At 37.0% G+C, this 19,384-nt stretch overlaps 1 protein-coding gene across 16 annotated transcripts in view; it reads right to left on the minus strand.

The window, feature by feature from the left end:
• Positions 1-19,384, minus strand: part of LOC124425507 (latrophilin Cirl-like) — a 662,270-nt gene that overhangs the window by 182,430 nt on the left and 460,456 nt on the right. For 14 of the 16 annotated variants that reach the window (XM_046965921.1, XM_046965917.1, XM_046965912.1 and 11 more), the window contains one exon: positions 18,666-18,693. The gene's annotated coding sequence lies outside the window, so the exon portion shown is untranslated. Of the gene's footprint in view, positions 1-13,301; positions 14,366-18,665; positions 18,694-19,384 lie in introns of those variants that run through there. The other 2 variants (XM_046965922.1, XM_046965916.1) reach the window with 2 other exon arrangements.

The following is a 19,384-nucleotide window of genomic DNA, read 5'->3' on the forward strand; positions in this document are numbered from 1 at the left end:
AGTATGCCGGTAGGTAGATAAATAGTTAGATAGGAAGATAGATAGACAGATGGATATAAAGGGTGACCTATGCAAAGTGTTACGAGCCATTTTTACATGGAATTATTACAACCATTGATTTTATTTCTTTACACTAAATAACAAAATAAATTTGTTATCAATTATTGATAAATCTTATTGAAAAATGTGATATAATTTACATTTTTTTTCTTTTTTTTTTTTTTTTTTTTTTTACATCCAAGGACATATAAAACTTTTCTTTTTTTATTTTAATTGATTTACGATCTCGCTTCTCCATTAAGAACTGTTAAATGCTATTAAATTTAAAAGCAATTAATATTAAAAAAACATTTATAACACTCGTTGTCGATCATTGTGTACATATATGTGTACTAGGTAGGTCGTATGTGTACTATAGGTATACCCTTCAAACGCGATCGTAGATAAGACGATCCAGAAGAGCGCGAAAGGGCTCCCTTGAGGATTAACGTGACATCTAGCTAGGAAAGCGTTACGTACGATGTTTCCCTTCGACGTCGCGTTCGTCAAGCCGCATATAAACGTCGTGAGATCGGATTGCACCGTGACAAAAGTCACATCGTAGCTCGATACCGGGAGACGTCGAGTCTCTAAACCGCATGAATATCAAACGATCCGCGAACAATCGTTACTTACTTCGTGAGACTCGATATGGTATCTTATGTTTTATTCATTGGGGATTAATAAAGAGCGCGCGAAGAAAACGTACGCGAATGATTCGAAGTATATCGATCTAATTGTAAATCGATCGTGAGAAGCAATACAACCCCGTAATGGAGTTACCCCGATTATTCTTTTTTTTTCAATTTCCAAGAACTATTAACACAGATAGAGAGTGTCGATTTGATTTTGTATGAACGTTTAAACTCATCTACTATTCTGTTACTTCTTAAGTTAATTCTTGTTACTTTTTATATAGGTTTTCTAAAAGTAAACTTGCACTTATTTTTTTTTGTCTTTCTCCTCTTAAATCGAATTACACGTATCGTATACTGAATGAATATATATTTAAAAGGTTCAGTGAGTAAAAAGAAAAGAGAAAAAAAAAAAAAAAAAAAAAAAAAAAAAAAATGAAAAATGAGGCCAAGAATGCCAGCGCGTGATCTTTTCGAAACCCAACGGTTTCAAAAATTGGCAAGTGTAATGTGAAATTCGGGTTTATCCTCCCAATTCTCTTTTCTCCTTTCCTACCGTTCGTATATATATATATATATATATATATATATATATATATATATATATATATATATATGTATATGCTCGAGCATAGGAGGGTTCAATCTCGTTGAGAAACCTTGCTCTGTACAAAGAGACCCATAACAACACCGAAAGAGAGAACAACGTGGGTGGCGTTATAATAGTAACATTAGGACAATAACGATTAAAAGCGACGGTGGTTGGGTAAGCGAATTTGGAACGGCTTCTGACTTCCAGTCTGTTTCAACCCCTGGACGAGGGTAACTTGGAAAAGGAAGGAATGGGACTCGAGTAGCGAGAGGAGAAAGGAAAGATCGAAATTGGCAGTAATGGGGGTGGAAGGACGAGGAATACAGAGAGAAAGAGAGAGAGAGAGAGAGAGAGAGAGAGAGAGAGAGATTTATCTAAGGGGGGTTTGAATCATGGATCCTTAAAACGGAGTACTTACAAAATACAAACCTAATTACGAAGATGGAAAGCATTACGATTATATCGGACTGTATCAAAGTTTAATGATATTATTATAATGATATTAGAACGTTGATGAAACGAATGAAACAACAAGATAATAAAGATTTAAGAAAATGTCCTTCGTCAATTTTAACTAAGTTAATCGTATTAGAAATTATGAATTATATTATTTTAATTTTGTTGTTAATATAACAAAAGATATATTATAATTGAATGATAAAACATTAAAGCTCTTTCTCTCTCTCTCTCTCTTTTTTTTCCTTATCTTTTGGTTTAGATTTTCCAGCACATTAGAGATTATGATATACCTTTGAATCGATTAAATATCTTAAGAAAGAGAAAATGTAATTGAAAATCCAGTACCTCGTAGCCGTCAATGAGAAAAGAAGACGCAAACAGAGAAAAAGCCTTTCGTCTTCGGCGCCGTCGCTACCCACTTACGTTTTACCGCTCGTTGATCCTACGAAGGAAAATGGCGTGGAAAAGAAAGACGTCGTGTTGAGAACTCTTCCGTAGGATGGTTTTGAGAAAAGAAAGAGACGAAAGTAGAATAGAGGAGAATAGAATGGAGAACTAAAGTAGACTTTATTATGTGCACTAAGAGTGGATATCTCTCTGACTCATTCAACGAACGTATATTATACTAAGAATGAAATAGAAAAGTGTCAGATGTTAAGAAGAAAAATTAGTAAAAAGAAAGAAAAAACAAGAAAAAAAAATAAATAAAAAAAAAAAGAAAAAGGAAACAAGTAGGAGGACAAGGAAAAGAAAAAGGAAGAACGAAGCGCAGATAAAAAAAAAAAAAAAAAAGAACAAAATAAATCTTTTTTTTCTTTCGCGATCGATCTCTCGGGGGTCGAAGTTCGTGGAAATTTCGAATGAGCTTAAAAATTTCGCCATTTGCAAATGACAGAAAAAGAAGAAGGAAATGAAGGAATAAGAAAACGAAATATTTATAACGCGCTTCTCGTAATAAACGTACTGGCTTCCAAGTCTGACGAGATAATCGCGTTCACGGACCGGCGATAAAATAGGATTTATTTCGATTTTAAATTGCCTCACGCGCGCGAGCACGAGCAGATGCTTAATGAGAGAAGAAGTAGCCCCGGTGCATTTGTTTATGACGATAAATCTTCGTTTATCGTCGGGACGTTGCGGCATTCTGTATAATGGACTCGTCGAGCTGGACTCCGTCAACGTCGTTCTCGCTTATCCTCAAAATAGAAATAGAAAGGAGAAGGAAAAAATTCAGAGATAAACAATCGTTAATTGCCATTTCTCAAGGCTAACTACGAACGACAGATGAAGGATAAGATAATAAAAAAGGATTTCTCTAAAATCCATGAAATATCTTTCATCTTACTTTCAACCCTTATTTCAATGAAAATGAAATCGAGAAACAATCGTAATCGTTTTTATCTCTTTCCATCGGCGACATTTCATTTTTTTCATCGTAAAAACTTATCATTAAATGACATCAAAATATTAATAAATAAATTCGATCGTTTTTCTTTTCTTCGATCTTTCATTTTTTCTTTTCTTCTTTTATTTTATTTGATTTTTTGTTTTTTTTTTTTTTTTTTTGTTTTTTCTTTTTTTAATTATCATCCACGTCATTAACACGAGGATTTTCGAATCGAAAGGAGGTTAGCAAGAAACATCAACAGATTTATAAGCTGTTACAGAAGAAATGGCGAGCACGAAACGATAATAAAGCAACGATTAACGCAATGTTGGACAGAGAAAAGGTAAAGTAAACGATGTCGACGACGACACGAAGGGTGAGGAGGTGGAGGAACGTTCGTTCGCGAAGTAGAGACGGACCGATATTAAAAGCTGCGCACGAAGCACCGTGGCGGCGAGCAACGTTAATTAGTCGAAAACATGGTGCAGACGGTATGCCTACGGGGTCGGACCGCGCCGTTTTATTACCCTCTGTAACGAGTACGGTGGCGCACGCGGCGTATCTAAATAAAATTACCCTGTAGAGAGCATTCGCCTGGGTCTTTCAAGGCAACCACACCAATTTCAACCATGAGCTTCGGCACTTGGACTCGGCATCATCCGGTGAACATCATTTTCGGTCGGGAAAAATCGTTCTTGATAAGAAAAATAAAAGGAGAGAGAGAGAGAGAGAGAGAGAGAGAGAGAGAGAGAGAGAGAGAGAGAGAGAGAAATCCATAGTAATCTTGAATAAGACAAAAATAAAGGGAAAACAAAAGAAAAAAGAAAAAGAAAAAAACAAATTTTTAGTGACACTTGTCGAACGTTAAATAAAAGTTGCGAAGGTGTATTGAATTAAAAGTGAAAACCCCAATGATTCCTTATAATATCTAAAAACAGAAAGACAGATATACAGAGTTGGCAAGCTTTAGTCGAAACAAAAGTCGTACTTTTTCAAGCAGCGTGACGTTCGGTGTAAATGCGAATTGCACGTGAAGCGGGACGTGGAAAAGGTTTTACGAGGAGCGAAAGGCCAATTCTGAGCGCCGAGGCCATGCCCGTCTAACGTTTCAGCTTCGTTTAGAATTCACCGGTTGAAAAGCGGGATAAATTTTAGAGTCGAGCACAGAGAAAAAGTGGGCATTTCAGTGGATTCCAAAGCTAAAAAGGGACAAGAGAAGAAGGAAAAGAAAAGGAAGAAGAAGAAAAAGGGAGAGGAGGAGTAAAAAAAAGGGAAAACGAAAGGGAAAGACTCGTACGAGCGCTGCGTGATTACGCGCAGTTACGACTCCCGTTTCCTCCTCCCCCCTACTCTGTAACCTTAAATCGCGCAAAAGATAAGGTCGGCTTAACATTAAAAGCGCGGCCCGATAGAAGTGCGCGCAACCCCCATATAAATAACGTTGCTCGCGACGATTCACCCTCTTTCTCTCTCTGTTTCTCCCTTTCGAGAAAGACTCGTGTACACGTGAATCGAAACATCATTATGAAAGAATTTTTATAATTAAATATCGTTATAATTTCAACACTTTTACATTCGATCCTTTACTTAAGCGTGAAATTTCGTTTAGACACTTTGTCCCACTTCGTTCACCAACGAATGAAAACTTTTCTAGAATATTACGTACAAGTGGTTGCCGTGAGAAGAACGTTCTCAGTTACGCAGGAACAAGAAGGGATTACGAAAAAAAAATTATTGCAAAACTAATTGGCTTCTATCGAGTGTACGGTTCTTTGAGATCAGATATCGTAGATTTCCAAGTATATATCATGAGCATTAAAACATGATACATTTCATTTTCTCCATTCACGATCATTAACGGAACGCTTTGCTAAGGTAACGGCTTCCGTACGCAATCACCTTGTTCCTTTTTCGTTTCAAAGCGATGCAGTTATCCGCGTTCAATATACAGTCTCTCCAAATTTAGCGAATCTAGGTTCACCTTAATGTCAAAGATTCGAGGTGAAACTGAAGCATCGAGTTTAGCGTTCCGTAGTTGCTATCGTTGAAAGGAAAGAGACTTAAATGGTTTACTCGATGTACGAAAGTATCAAGAAGTACTTTCTCGTTCGACCTCGTCCCTATTTTTCTTTTTTTTTCTTCAAATTCTTCTTCTAATTACATTCACACAAACACAGAGAGAGAGAGAGAGAGAGAGAGAGAGAGAGAGAAACGAGATTTATCCTTTATTTTTAATCATCGTCTCATTTACGATGACACGTTAATGATATCTACCTAAATATGTACTTGTCCATCTCTTCTTGATTATAAAAAAAGAAAAGGAAAAACAAGAAAAAGCAAAGAAAAAAGAAAAAAAGAAAAAGAAATAATTATGTATAGCAAAAGAATACATCGTGCAACAAGAAATAAAAATGTTCTTCGTTCCTTCGCTAATTTATTTGTTTATCGATGAAGAAATGACGATCTCATAAAAGATGGTAATCGTTTAGGAAGTATTTCTTGATAGATAACAATGTCGAGTAGTCGCTTCATCACACGGACGGAGTCGATTGTATGAGTGACCCTTTCGAGAGCAACGCTGGAAGGCAAGTTCGAAAGGTAGTCGGCGGTATTGTAAGTGGATGCCGGTGGCGGAACCGGAAGCAGGAAGTCGAGTGCGGTATAGTGGCGATGCGCGCCGTACTTATCCCGTATCGATTGTACCCAACGACGACGACGACGACGACGATGACGACAACTACTACGACTACTACGACTACTACGACTACTACGACTACGACGACTACTACGACTACGACTACGACTACGACGACAATGACACCATTGGCGTCGCCACATACTAACGCTGACAAGGCATTTACCTGGACGCTTCCAACTTTATCGTTCGTCCACTACTCAACACTACCAAGAGAATTATAGTCAAGCCAAAAGGGTGTCTTGTATTTGTATTGTCTCGCTTTTCGTCCGTCTTGACTCTTTGATAAAATCTTCCCATTATAGTTCCTTCACTGTTCCAGTCTTTCAAATTATTTAGAACATGTTTATTATTCGATGATTTATACGTATGATGACATACATAAAATGAATACAATATGTGTGCATGTGTGTGTGTGTGTTAAGAATATAAAAATAAAATAATAAATATTATATGGAATAGATTTTTGTTCAAAAAAACTGACATGACTGATTTTATCAAAGACGGTCTGTTTTAAATATAAATCGTGAATTCGTTTAACTATCTGTGATTTGAATTTGAAGTTCACCTTGCGGCTTCATGGACGGACATCAAAGGACACCGAACGTGTTAAGCGTATATGCATCGACTCGCGTGTGAGCTCAAAGAAAGAAAAAAAGGGAAAAGAGAGAGAGAGAGAGTGAGAAAGAGTGAGAGAGAGAGAGAGAGAGAGAGAGAGAGGAGGAAAAACGAGGCGAAGTTTCGTTTTCATTTCGCTCGAAGGCAATGCCGTCCAATGGGGCGTCATACTTTCGTGGCAGGCATCGTTATTGAATGTTACGTCGACTCGCTGGGATCCATTACTAAACCGTCAGCTCGTGTTTCTCTCTTGTTACGGGTTCTTTATCATGCGACCACAGTCGCGAGATTTTCTTCTACCATCGGCGAAAAAACACGCTGAATTGATCATATTATGAAAATAAAAAGGAAGACGATCTGTTGTTTTTAATATCGATAAGAAATAAGAAATATATAAAACTAGAAAAGTGTATAATATAATTTAATATAGTATAATATGTTAAATTATAAATGATCAAATAGAGATGAATAATATAATTGATAGAATGTCCATAGTAGTATAATATTTGTATCTTCATTATTTGTAGTTTTAGGCATTTACTATGTAACACACAATTTATTTCATATGTCGATGTATGAGAAACACAGAAGAAAGACAAAAGAAAGAACGCCGGAGGAAGAAAGAGCGGAACGACGGAAGATGCAAAATTTCTGAAAAAAAGAATGAGGAAAGCGTGAAGTACGCCAATCATGGGCCGTTATTGGTGGCAATTATGATAATAGCATACCTCGAGCGAGAACCTTCGTTCGTTCGTTCGTTCATATGTATGTATGTATGTATGTATGTATGTTCGCGTAGGATCATGGCTACGCAGGTATGTATATATGTATGTATGATGTATGTATGATGTATGTATGTATATACTCAAAGTCCGATGCATCTCTCTCATCTCTCTTTCTTTCTCGACCGAAAGAAGAAAGGAAGACTCGAGCGAGCTTGCTCGAGGACTACCGGCCTCTATTAATCATATAAATCGTCTGTTGCGGTTGGGAATATTACGACTTGCCAATAATTGCACTCAAATTGCGCCTAGGAAAAACGTCTGCGTGACTTTCACGCGATTATAGTACACGCGTACACGATAAAACGAGACACGAGAATCATCTTTAAGATCGAACTCGACCATTTGAATCGTCTTTCAATACGAAATTTCGATAGGCAATAGTAAGTAAAAGTTGGATTGCAGGATGAAATTAATCAAAGAAATTTAATAATCATATACAATTAATATTCTAATGCACTTATAACGAATAAATTGTCGATGTCATTGTCATTAAAAAAAAAAAAAAGTATATATATATATATATATATATATATATATATATATATCGCATCTGTCCTTACGAATTATATGACATTTTTTGTACTCTGCGATAATATCGCAACCAAATGCAAGTACAACTTTCTCGCATCAAATGCATATTACAGTTCAGAGAATTCGAACATATGTCGATAGGTAAGACGAAATAAGTTTGTCGAAGTTCAGCTCTTTTGTTCTAATGACAATTCAAAAAGAAAAAAAACAAAGAAAAAAAAATAGAAAGAAAGAAAGAAGAAAGAAAAAAAAAATTCCTGTATATACCATTTATGTGTAGAAGTTGCGTGACGATGTTCGAATTCGTAGAAAAGCAAAAGGACGATCGAGAAAAGCTAGTCTTAGATATTACGAATTGTCCGAGTATTTGCTATGATTAGAAAAGAGGACGTAGGAAGTGAGTATATGCGTTTAGGAGGAAGAAAATGTTGGCGCAAACGCAAGAATTATCGGCCGCACCTAGAAATCGTCTATCGAACTCGAAGATGCTTTCCGCGTGATTCACCGTAAGATTTAATATTTCTCATTCTCTTTCGTACGAGAAGATTAAGTAAGATCTGTAAAGAGGAAAGTACTTGCGACTTTTCTCTTTCCCTCTCTCTCTCTCTCTCTCTTTCTCTCCCTTTCTTTCTTTTGTTCTTATCGCACTTTATCACCGCTTACGTTGATGATTCATATTAATTAACACATAACGCCTACGTCATTCTCCATTTAAATACCTTCATTCATCTTCAACTTCCGTGCATCTTTCGTAAAATGATCAGTCATTGTTTTAACAATTTTACAAAGAGCCAGAGGCATTTTATTGTCACACATAGCTATTTCAAAATTTCCTTTTATTATTTGAATTTAGCTGTTAAGGAATATTCATTTTGAGAAGGAAAAAAGATACCAATGAATGAGTGAGAGAAAAATGAGAGTGGGGTGAGAGAGAGAGAGAGAGAGAGAGCGAGAGCAAGAGGGAGAGAGAGAGAGAGAGAGAGAGAGAGAGAAGCGTACGGAGTGGCTCTCGTTGTGGCATATTGCTTCGATAAAAATACGAGACACGGTTGGTTCGGGTTGCACGATAGCGTCGACCAGCATTTGTCATCGACTCACGGCACGAACGTTTTATTTTCCGCGTTGTACATGCCGTTCCACACCGTTGTGTATGCCTTCTCGTACAGTAGTTAGGTAGAGATGGTTTGTATCCTCTGTGCACTCGTTGCACACGATGTAACACATACACACATGCACATATACAAACATGAAACACGACAAGTGTGAATTAGCCTGTAAGAAAGAAAGGAAAGGAATATAAAATGTATTGCCGTGCCGTGCCGTGCCACAGCAAAGTACAAACCAGAACGCGGCAACCTTAATACATCCGCATAGGTTCCGTTCGCGAGGACAGTCTCGCGTTTCTAATTAGACGGGAGTAGTAGTTATTTGCTCTTTCCTAGGTAGTCCAAGTCTCGTAGTCATAGTTCTGACTATGTAGTACTGTTGCAGTTGCCAATGTTATTGTCGTTACTGCATAAGTGCGTCCGTACACGCACGGTATGCTTTCATAGCAACTACGAAACGTTCCGTACACAGAGGTGGGTCTCACGTCCATAAAAGTGGACACCGTAACTTTGCAAATAAGCCGTACGCCGCCTACGTTCATCCTACCATTTGCGGCCTCTTCTTTTCTTTCCTCATTGTATCTAAAAGACACCTTCGTTTTCTATTACTCCCTCCCTCCCTCCTCCCACCCTCTTTCTATATATACATATATATATATATATATATGTATTTCTATCTCTCTCTTGTCATTGTTGTACGCAGATGCATTGCGCGACGCGTTTTAGAAGAGCGACTCTCTCTCTCTCACACACACACATGCGCGCGCGTGTTTCATTACGCGTGTTAAATTACTTTCTCGAAAATTTCTCACTATGGAACTATCGTGCGACAATAAGTTTGAATTGCCAATGATGCATACACATTTGCAAGAAGATTATTTCAAAACTTTCCACTCTATAAACAGATCACGGAAATCGTTGCCGTCCAAAATATGATTCATATATAATATGTATCTACATTTCTAATTTCGATGTATGACTATAAGATAAATTTATTGTTGAAAGAACGTTTAAAAAATCAAGCCATTGATTAGATATTTTTTTCTTCGTAGATATATTTTCATCGTAGATAGCTTTCGTTTTTCAAAAAAAAAAAAAAAAAAAAAAAGAAGAAAATAAAAAAAAAAGAAAATGAAAAAAGGAAGAAAAAGAAAAAATAGACAAAATCCAAACGAACTTGTTACATAACATAGTGGATTCGTTTGAATCTCTCGACGTATCGAAATATATCGTTTCATTTTTGAAGGGTCGATCTTTCGTAGAGCCACCCTTGAATATTTAAAAGGTGCCGATCGAAGCGTTAGCGAGATACGATACGTTAGCGTAGTAGTAGAATAAATAAGTCGGACAGGAGATCGGTATTAACGGAAAGGCGGGGATGGAAGCTCACAAACACAGGGCGGATACTCGTTCATCAAGAAATACGATCACCCGAAAAGATCCAGGTATTTCCAGTTTCGCCGTATATCTTTGCCACCTGCACCCGTTTTTCAACTTTTTCATCGAGGATGTCCTCTGCATGTTTCATAAGGATCTTTCGCGAAGGTGTAAAAACCAGAATCGGGAATCCATCGACAATAAATTAAATGGTAATGGAAAAACAATATTCCCACATGTCAAATACATTCATTTTTGGCCTTCCCACAAGCTTCTGTATTTTCCTTACAAAAAAAGTTTATATATCATTCATCAATTTTATTAGCTTTTTAACTGCCCTTCAAAATAACATGAATAAATAATCCTAAATAATTCTCTAAAATATATATATATATATATATATATATATATATTAAATAATGGATTATTCATATGTAGAGAGAGACAAAAAAAAATAGATTCTTTCAACATGAATTCGAAAATGCTTAACTTCTGAGTTATAAAACTTCTAAGTATGATCTTAGTACATTGACATTCATCAAACGATAAACGAAATGCATTGATGCGAATGCATTCATTTGAATGAAACTTACATTTCAAGCAACATAGTAGAATGAATAATACAATACGTAAAACTCCAACAACATCTAACAAGCTTCAAAGCCAGGAATTTTGAAGCGTGTTCGGGGACTCAATGAGACGACGAGCTGAGACTTGTATTCAAGCAGAAGATGAGCGTTTTATATATTTCATGTAAGGAAATGTCAACGGAGTATATTATAATTCAAATAAATAAATATAATTGGACTAGTCTAAGATTATATTTGAAAGTTTAAAAATTAAAAAATTAAACATTTCCGAATTTATGTTGACAAAAATTATTTCTTTTTTTTCTTCTTCTTCTTCTTCTTTCCTACATACGAAAAATCCATTTCCAAAGTTTTACGGGGTGTAGTTTTGTTATACCCCGTATATACGAACAGCTATATAAAGCACATATACGTATTTGTATATTGGTCACATTAAACGTTATTCACCGTACAATTCATCGTGAAATTTGCATACGAATAAAACACTATTTCGCATATTTATTTATTTATTTATTTTCTTTTTTTGAACAGGTCTCTGAAGCAGTCCGCTTTCACGATTCGAATACGGGTTAATATTCGAAGAAACTCAACTACGCGATATAAAGGTTAAAAATATGCTCGTTGGACCGTTCCACTTCCGTTTTATAATTTTCCTACAAAATTCGTTTCGTACTAGTTAGGAACGTTTCATCGACGTTTTCTCTAATCGCATATATTTTTCGTTCTATTTCGTAAAATCCAATAGCAAAATCATATTTCCTCAGGTCCGTTTAAAAGAGCGTAGCATAAGCTTAAAATAAGAAATATGAGTCGTTCATCAAACATTTAAAAATTAAAGTTCGAACGACGTTTCATAAAGAATTAATAATCATAAAACGAAGTAAACGAAGAATATGAAACGAAATGAATGAAAAAGAAACATTGAAAAAAGCAACGTCACCCAAATGATTATCCACGAATGAAAGGGGTCAGCGTACGGAAAATTGCTCTCTCGAATCCATAGAAATCAAAGCGACAGGCACAGGTAGAGGTAGTCGCCGCTCGGTTAATTCGAATATAATACGTAAAGAGGATGGTTGATGTCGTTGAGATTCTAATTCGACGGTATTCATTGTACTCGTTGATTTTGATCTTAACGAACGTCAACGTACAAAGCCGTAAATTCTTATATGGAGATTGAATAATACAAATTCTACAACGGAGAATTGATATTACGAGTACAGGTAACGAATATGGTATCTACTATTTCGTTCATAATTTTATAGGTATAAGAGAGTCGTTAAGAATGCAAAAGCAATTATCATGCCAATCAAACAACTCTATTATCGTTGATCGCATAAGCGATGACTTTTTCTCTTCGTTCTCGAGATATCGAAATTAGTATCAATTGAAAGGTAGTCTAGTTGCCGTGTAACATAGTTTTCTTCGTTGATAGTATCGTGGGTCAGGAACGATTCGACGTTCACTCAAGAATTCTCTTTGCGTTACGCAAGGGCGTTCGGGAGTTGCTGGCCGACGCTTCGAAGGCCACAAAACGACTTTGCGATCGATGACGTGCGATCGGCCAAATTCGAAGGAGCACGTACTGCTGCGCGCTGCTCTCTTCTCGAACTCGCGTTATCAAATATTTCTATTCAAATTGACGTATCGTAAAAGAAAATAAAACAAAATGAAGGAGAACAATAGAAAAGAATAGAAAAGAAAAGAAAAGAAAAGAGAAGAAAATTAAAAATTGACGAACAAAAGGAAACTTCAAAATTTCCGACCGTCATACTTTGATCCTCGATCTCGTTGATTAAACTCTTTTCCCAGGGTAAGGTAATCGATTATATGTACATATGTAGATCGGATAAAAACTGTCGGTAGGAAACAAAGCGCTCTCGTATTCGAGAATGACGATTAAAGTAAAGAGAAAGCCCGAGGCGTATCGATGTTGCGACGCGCGATATACGCTCTAATCGCTCTAGCGCGTTTCAATATTGATAGAAATGAATCACTCGCGGCGCCGTTTCCAAATGGGAGAAGAAAAATTTTCTTTTTTTTTTCTCTCTTTCTCTCTCTCTCTCTCTCTCTCTCTCTCTCTCTTTCTTCTTTTCTCTGCCGTGTTGATAATTATATATGTATTAGATATAATCCGTCGGTATACGTCTAATGTAGAAAACACGAGCAAACTTATTTCATATCATCGATGAAGATTACAACGAAAAATATTGATATTATAAAAGATAATTTGATTCGTGATATCTTGACTTATTTGTTTCACTATTATTCAAATAAATTCAATAACAAATTCACAAAAAGCTCACGTAACTTTGCTCACGATATTCGCTTCGAAAACTTAATCTATCATTATATTTTTAAACGAACCCACGGTATTTAACACAAAACACATATCTCGAAGTAATCGTCGCTTTGCCATAATCGTGATCGATTTTTATTCGTTTATCACTATCGTTGTAATTGAAGATGTAGGATAGGATTACTTACGAGGAAGAAAACGAAGACTGGGAACTCGTGGCACATCTCACAGCGTATACATATATCTATAAATATATATATATGTATGTATGTATGTATATATATGTATATGCGAAGAAGAACATAGGGAAAATGGTCACTGTCACATGAAAAAACAACACTAATTGTAAGATCTATCAATCCACAGGCCTCGTACAGGGTCCACAGGGTCGATCTTGTTGATAATTAAACTGTAAATGAAATGATCCAAGGGCGAACGACTGGATCTCAAAAAAAAAAAAAAGAGATCCAAGCTTCTTCACGGACAAACGCACACCTCCCGTCGGCTACGTTATCACTCGATCGGCCCCTTTCGAAATCTCCACAATATCAGCGTCAAATATATTATCCCAAATATTCCCCTTGGATATAACGTCGAATTGAATCCTTTAAACTTTATCCCTGAATGTTATTCACGTTAGTTCATTCACTATTCTTTTCTATTCGTCTGTTTATAAAAGCACCGTTAAAACTATCTCACTCTGCGCGATAGCACCAAAAATTAAGAAAAATTCGTGGTATCCGTTCTTCCTTTCGAAACACTTTTATATTACGTAAATCATTATGATTTATTTATTAATAATAATCTTTATCTTTATCTTCACCTTTCGAATTTTATCTATCCAATCGAGCACCTATCGATCGTGTCACGGTACACGCTTATCCCGATTATCGCGAGTTTCCATGACGCACTCGACGCACTTAATATACGAGAGCAAAAGCGAAAGAGCGAATGAACGAACGAACGAACGAACGAACGAACGAACGAACGAACGAACGAACGAGCGAGCGAGTTCAACGAATTAAAGAGAACTATCTTAAACTCACAATATCCTCTTCCACGAATTCTTAATTTACGTTGCCACAGACGACACGCGGAGGATCACCCTTGGTCCTCCTCCTCCTCTCCCCCCTTTGGAGGACGCGGCGACTAACGAAGACAACGCGCAAAGGAATCGTGGAAAAAAAAACTGAGAGAGAACACTCGGAAACGGACGATCCGCTCCCAACGACGTCGCCGGAGAAACTGAGCGGCGAAAGGGGACGAGAGAGCGTCGGCCCCCACCACTGACCTGTCCTGACGCCCCACCTCCGAGCCCTTATCCCCACTACGCTCGCTCGTTCTCGCTCTTGCTCTCGCTCTTTCGTACACACTCGCTCTCACTCGCTCCCCACCACTTATTCGCAAAACCCGACTGAACACGCTTAACCCTCCGTACAACTACGCTCTCCAGACTCTCTATCACTGCCTCTTTCTCTCTTTCTCTTGCCTGTCTGACTATATTTCTCCTTTCTCTCTCTCTCTCTCTCTCTCTCTCTTTCTCTTTTTCTCTCTCTCCTCTTTCTATCTCTGTCTTTGTTTGTAGAGTTAGTTTTATTGTATAAATACATATATATATATATTTATGTAATAATACATATACATACATATATATATGTGTGTGTAATATAATAAATATGATATAATAAATATAATATATATAAATATATATATATATATATATATTTAACTTTTATTTCATTTTAATCTTATTTGTAACCACTCTAGTTCTCTCTATTTTTTTCTGTCCTCTTCCCTTTCTTTTTTCCTAGCATCTCTATCTAAACAAAAGGCAAACCGTTAGACGGGAAGGTCCGAAAGGGTGTCCTAATGGTTCGATTGGGCAACGACAAGAAGAACGTTTTCACGAATTAATCGGTCGCGTCCCTGCACTAAATGTCCAGCCACGATTGACTCAGTGTGAAGAGTCGGAGAGAAAAATCACTCGGTGAGAAACGTTGGAAATTTTTCGCTTTCGGAGATTTCACCACCCGTAGATCCCGGATTTAACCATTATCTTCTCTTCCACTGTCTGACGGTTACGACGACGACGACGACGACGACGACGACGAAGACGACGGCAACGACAACGACGACAACGACGACGTCTGACTTGCGCGCGCGGCTACGGTAAATCGCTTAAATCAATTTTGTCTTAATTTACGAAGAGAAGAGATCGTCTTTTCGAGGTGCTACTGACGGTAGAGATAAGGAAGTAATTTAAGAAATTCCTCTTTCTTCTTCTTTCTCGTCTTCCTCTTTTCTCCATCCTCTCATTCCGTTTCTGAACATTTTCAACGACGAAGCTAAAGCGTACCTGTTCTTTTCTTGTTCTCAATTAATTATTATTGTTGTTAAAAGGCAACTTTTCACACGCAATCTAATTTCTAAGTTAAATAGATAATTTTTGTCCTCTTTTTTTTTTCTTTCCTTTTTTTTTTTCTTTTTTTTTTTTTTTTAATTTTATAATACTATCTGCATTCACTTGCATTATTTATCATCCTTTTATTATTCATTTGCTCTTTAAATTAACTGGATCTAATAAACATATTCATTCTCTCTCTCTCTCTCTCTCTCTCTCTCTCTGTTTCTTGTTTCTTCCTCCTATCTCTTTCCTTCTTTTCTAGAGCGTTTCTAGAGCGGGTATCGCTCGTTTCTACCTACGGATAGAACGGAAACGTTACATCGAGGAGCGTATCACCTGATTTATCTCTCTCAGTAATCCGTTTTCGGTCTATCGCTAGACTCGATTGCCGAGCACGAACGAGCCTCGTCCGTTCTAGCCGACGCCTGAACGCTAAATAACCCGTGCGCGACGGATAAGCCGACGACGCTTCGTCGATCCCAGGACTAGTCCGGGCTAGTCCTTCCTGACTCGGTAAGACCAAAGCTGTACCGGTCAAGCTAAATGTTCTACTATTATGGACTCGATGTATACCACATATTGCTACCTCTCCTTTCTCTCTCCCTCTCCCTCCCTCCCTCTCTCTCTCTCTCTCTCTCTCTCGCTGTTTCCCTGTACTCGAAAGTTAGTAAATTGCTTTTTTTCCTTTCTTTCTTTCTTTCTTTCTTTTTTTTTTTTTCTTTTAAATAGACAACCACGAATCCTACTTCAATAAATGGTCTTATTTGACTTATCAAACAATGCTCAGGCATTATTGTTTTATTTTCTCTTCTCGTTGATCCGTAGACCAAAGTTGAATCGAAGAGTAATAAAGCGGTCTTAGGTGAAAGGCGTACGCGAGACGAGATTTATCGTGCCGTAGAAATTTATTCGTCTGTATTTACCGGTAAAGGCGAAAACCACCTTGGGACAAAGGAGTCACCCCTATCTTGGGGGTATCGCATAAACAACCAAGATCGCGATCGTACTTCTACGATGTACGATCTCCATGAAAGCGTTTACAAAAGAGCCGCGAGACCGACGGACTCCCTGAGTTGAGCTAAGGGTAAGAAGGAAGGACTAAGAGTTTCACCCCTTGCTTTACTAATCCTAAAACTTCATAAATACCAAAAAGGAAATTTCTTCTACAAAGGATCGTTCTTATAATCTGTCCACCGATTCACCGGTTATTTCATTCTTTCGATTCTCTTTGAAAAAAGAAGAAAAAGAAAAAAAAATGGTATTGTAGAAATCTGTAAAATGCATACAAAAGAAACAAACGATAAAACGAAAAAAGAAAAGAAAAAAAAAAAGAAAGAATCGTGCCGTTTGTCTCGCTTCAACGAACCAGTTAAAAGGAGACCTGATATCTACGGCATTTCCATTTTCACTCTCTCGTTCTTCGTACAATTATGCACGCCGCTTGTTTCTTTCATTGGATTCTTTCGAAATCTTTCATTTTCACCTCTCGATCGCGTGATCACTCCTTTCGTGCAGCCCTTTTGGCAGACGCGTTACGTACCTACCCGAAAGACACGTTTTCGACCATGTTCGACCACGCCAGGGAGAAAGAACGAACTCGGAATGGGATGCAATTACTCCCATCGAAAATTAGAATGCAACACCGTTTGGCATTGCATCGTATCGCCAAGAGATTGCATACCATTTCGTTGTAATTAATGTGTAAAAAGTGGTCTTTCTAGATCGTGAGAATCCTTCCCGTTTCATAATTGACTCCTTATTTTCGGGCTAACGAGAAGAACCAGGTAGCTTTCGTCTTTTTACGATCGCAAAAGTCAGTTAATATCGCCTTTGGCGGTACCAATGTAGATTGTAAGAGGAAGTAGAAACAAGGAGCGAGAAACGAACTAGCGAGTCTTCAGTGAAGAGGATAAAGAGAAAGAGAAAGAGAAGAAGAAGAAAGGAGAAGGAGATAGGTGGCCCATTGTCGGTCGGTATCCGCATTCTTTTTAACCTTCGTGAACCCTCACTCGCCATTGACTATTTCACGGTTCATCCGAGCGTCGAGAAAACGACAACTTGGAGGGACCAAGCAAGGTAATAGAGCGATCCTCTTCGACGCCCTTTTATTCCTTTCGCATATTGGCCCTCATCTTCTTTCCTATTCTCAATTTCTTTTCATCAAAGATTCTATACCAGCATCCGATATTAGCTTCTTTAATAAGCGGACATTTTTAGATTCAACGATATTATAATCTAATACTAATATTCTGTCTAACTATGACAATGATCAAAGATCTATTATAAACGTTGCAATATTTCCGATATTTTGCTTTTTTTTTCGATATTATAAATAAAACATCAAGGACAAGCAAGAAATGTAACCGTTTCGCTATTTGATCGCGAGTCTCAAATCGTTATTCTATATCAGATAGATATCGTTGAATCTGAGTACGTGACTATGCGTGTTTTATAAGCGAAACCGATATACACCGATCGCGTGTATCGTGAGAACGTTCCTTCGATGAATTTTCATTTATCGTTTCTCGCTTTACACGCTTGTCGATCGTACGAAAGATTGGCGACTCTCGTAAACGGACAATTATGCACACTCAATTATTCGAAACAAACGGGGACCGTAACTCGTACCACCATTCGAAATAAAATTGTAATCTTTGATGTAGTACATTACATTCCATAATATGTTAGAAAGAATAGGGACAGGTGCTTTGTCGAATCGTTAGTCATTCTTTCCTTTTCCATCGTCTTAATAAAATTAGGAAAGAATGAAAAAGACTATGTATTGTACGGTTACACCGAGTGGTACGTACGTAAAGTACGTATATACGTAAGTACACGCGTGGGAAAGAATTTTCTTTGTTTCTCGTCGGAATTGCGCGTAGATAGGTATATATATATATACATATATATGTGTGTGTATTATATATATATATACATATATATAAATTTTTATGTACACCTGGACGTTTCACAAATACTTCACGAAAGCTTCCATTATTGGGGTAGAACTTATAAACAAGTTAAATGTGAGAATGGAAAGGTGTGCAAGAATGTGAAAAAGAAAAGATTAACAGGATTGTTAATCTATTTCTGTTTATAAGAAACGTAAAAAAAAAATATATATATATATATAGTTCTTAATACTCACGTAATCTTTCCACACCTTTACCGATTATCTGCAACAGAAAAAGAAAAGAATGAGATGCCAAAAACTTGACACGAGAAACGATTCAAGTTTTTAAACATTTATATGTGTACGTGTCTCGTTCATTCGTCGCTCGACTCGCATTAAGGCCGACGTTCGATGAGGAGAGATCGAATCTTTAAAACTCGTTCGAGAACGTGTAACGAGAAGAGACCAATAACGGCTCGAGAACAAAAATATAATCCTACTTGTTTTATATGATCATTCTATGCTACCAAACGAACTCCATTTATCTGTTATAATTGTTGTAATTTCAGTAATTCAGAATAATCAAATGTGAAAATATTTTTCCCTTAACAGAGATTTAGTTCCATGTAGATTTCGACGAATATCCTAGTTATTATCGTCATTGTTATTATTATATTATGAAGCTATCATTTTCTCGATCTATGAGTATGTATTATATTTATCTATTTATTAATCAACGAGAACAATGAAATTCAATTATAAGCGGAATAGACCGGAGCATGTATATAACGAGTAATAATACGAATATAAATTCAAAATTACTAAATAAAACATAACAATTTCCTATAAATGTAGACAAAAACGTCAAGATATAGTATGACCAACGGGTAAATTAAGTTGCTTCTCGGAAATATAGCTTCTGACTCATCGTCAAGTCACGCTAAGTTGAATGTGTTAAATAGCGACCCTATATA

The sequence above is a fragment of the Vespa crabro genome, chromosome 7 (assembly GCF_910589235.1).
Source record: "Vespa crabro chromosome 7, iyVesCrab1.2, whole genome shotgun sequence".
In the NCBI taxonomy this organism is placed as follows: Eukaryota; Metazoa; Arthropoda; class Insecta; order Hymenoptera; family Vespidae; genus Vespa; species Vespa crabro.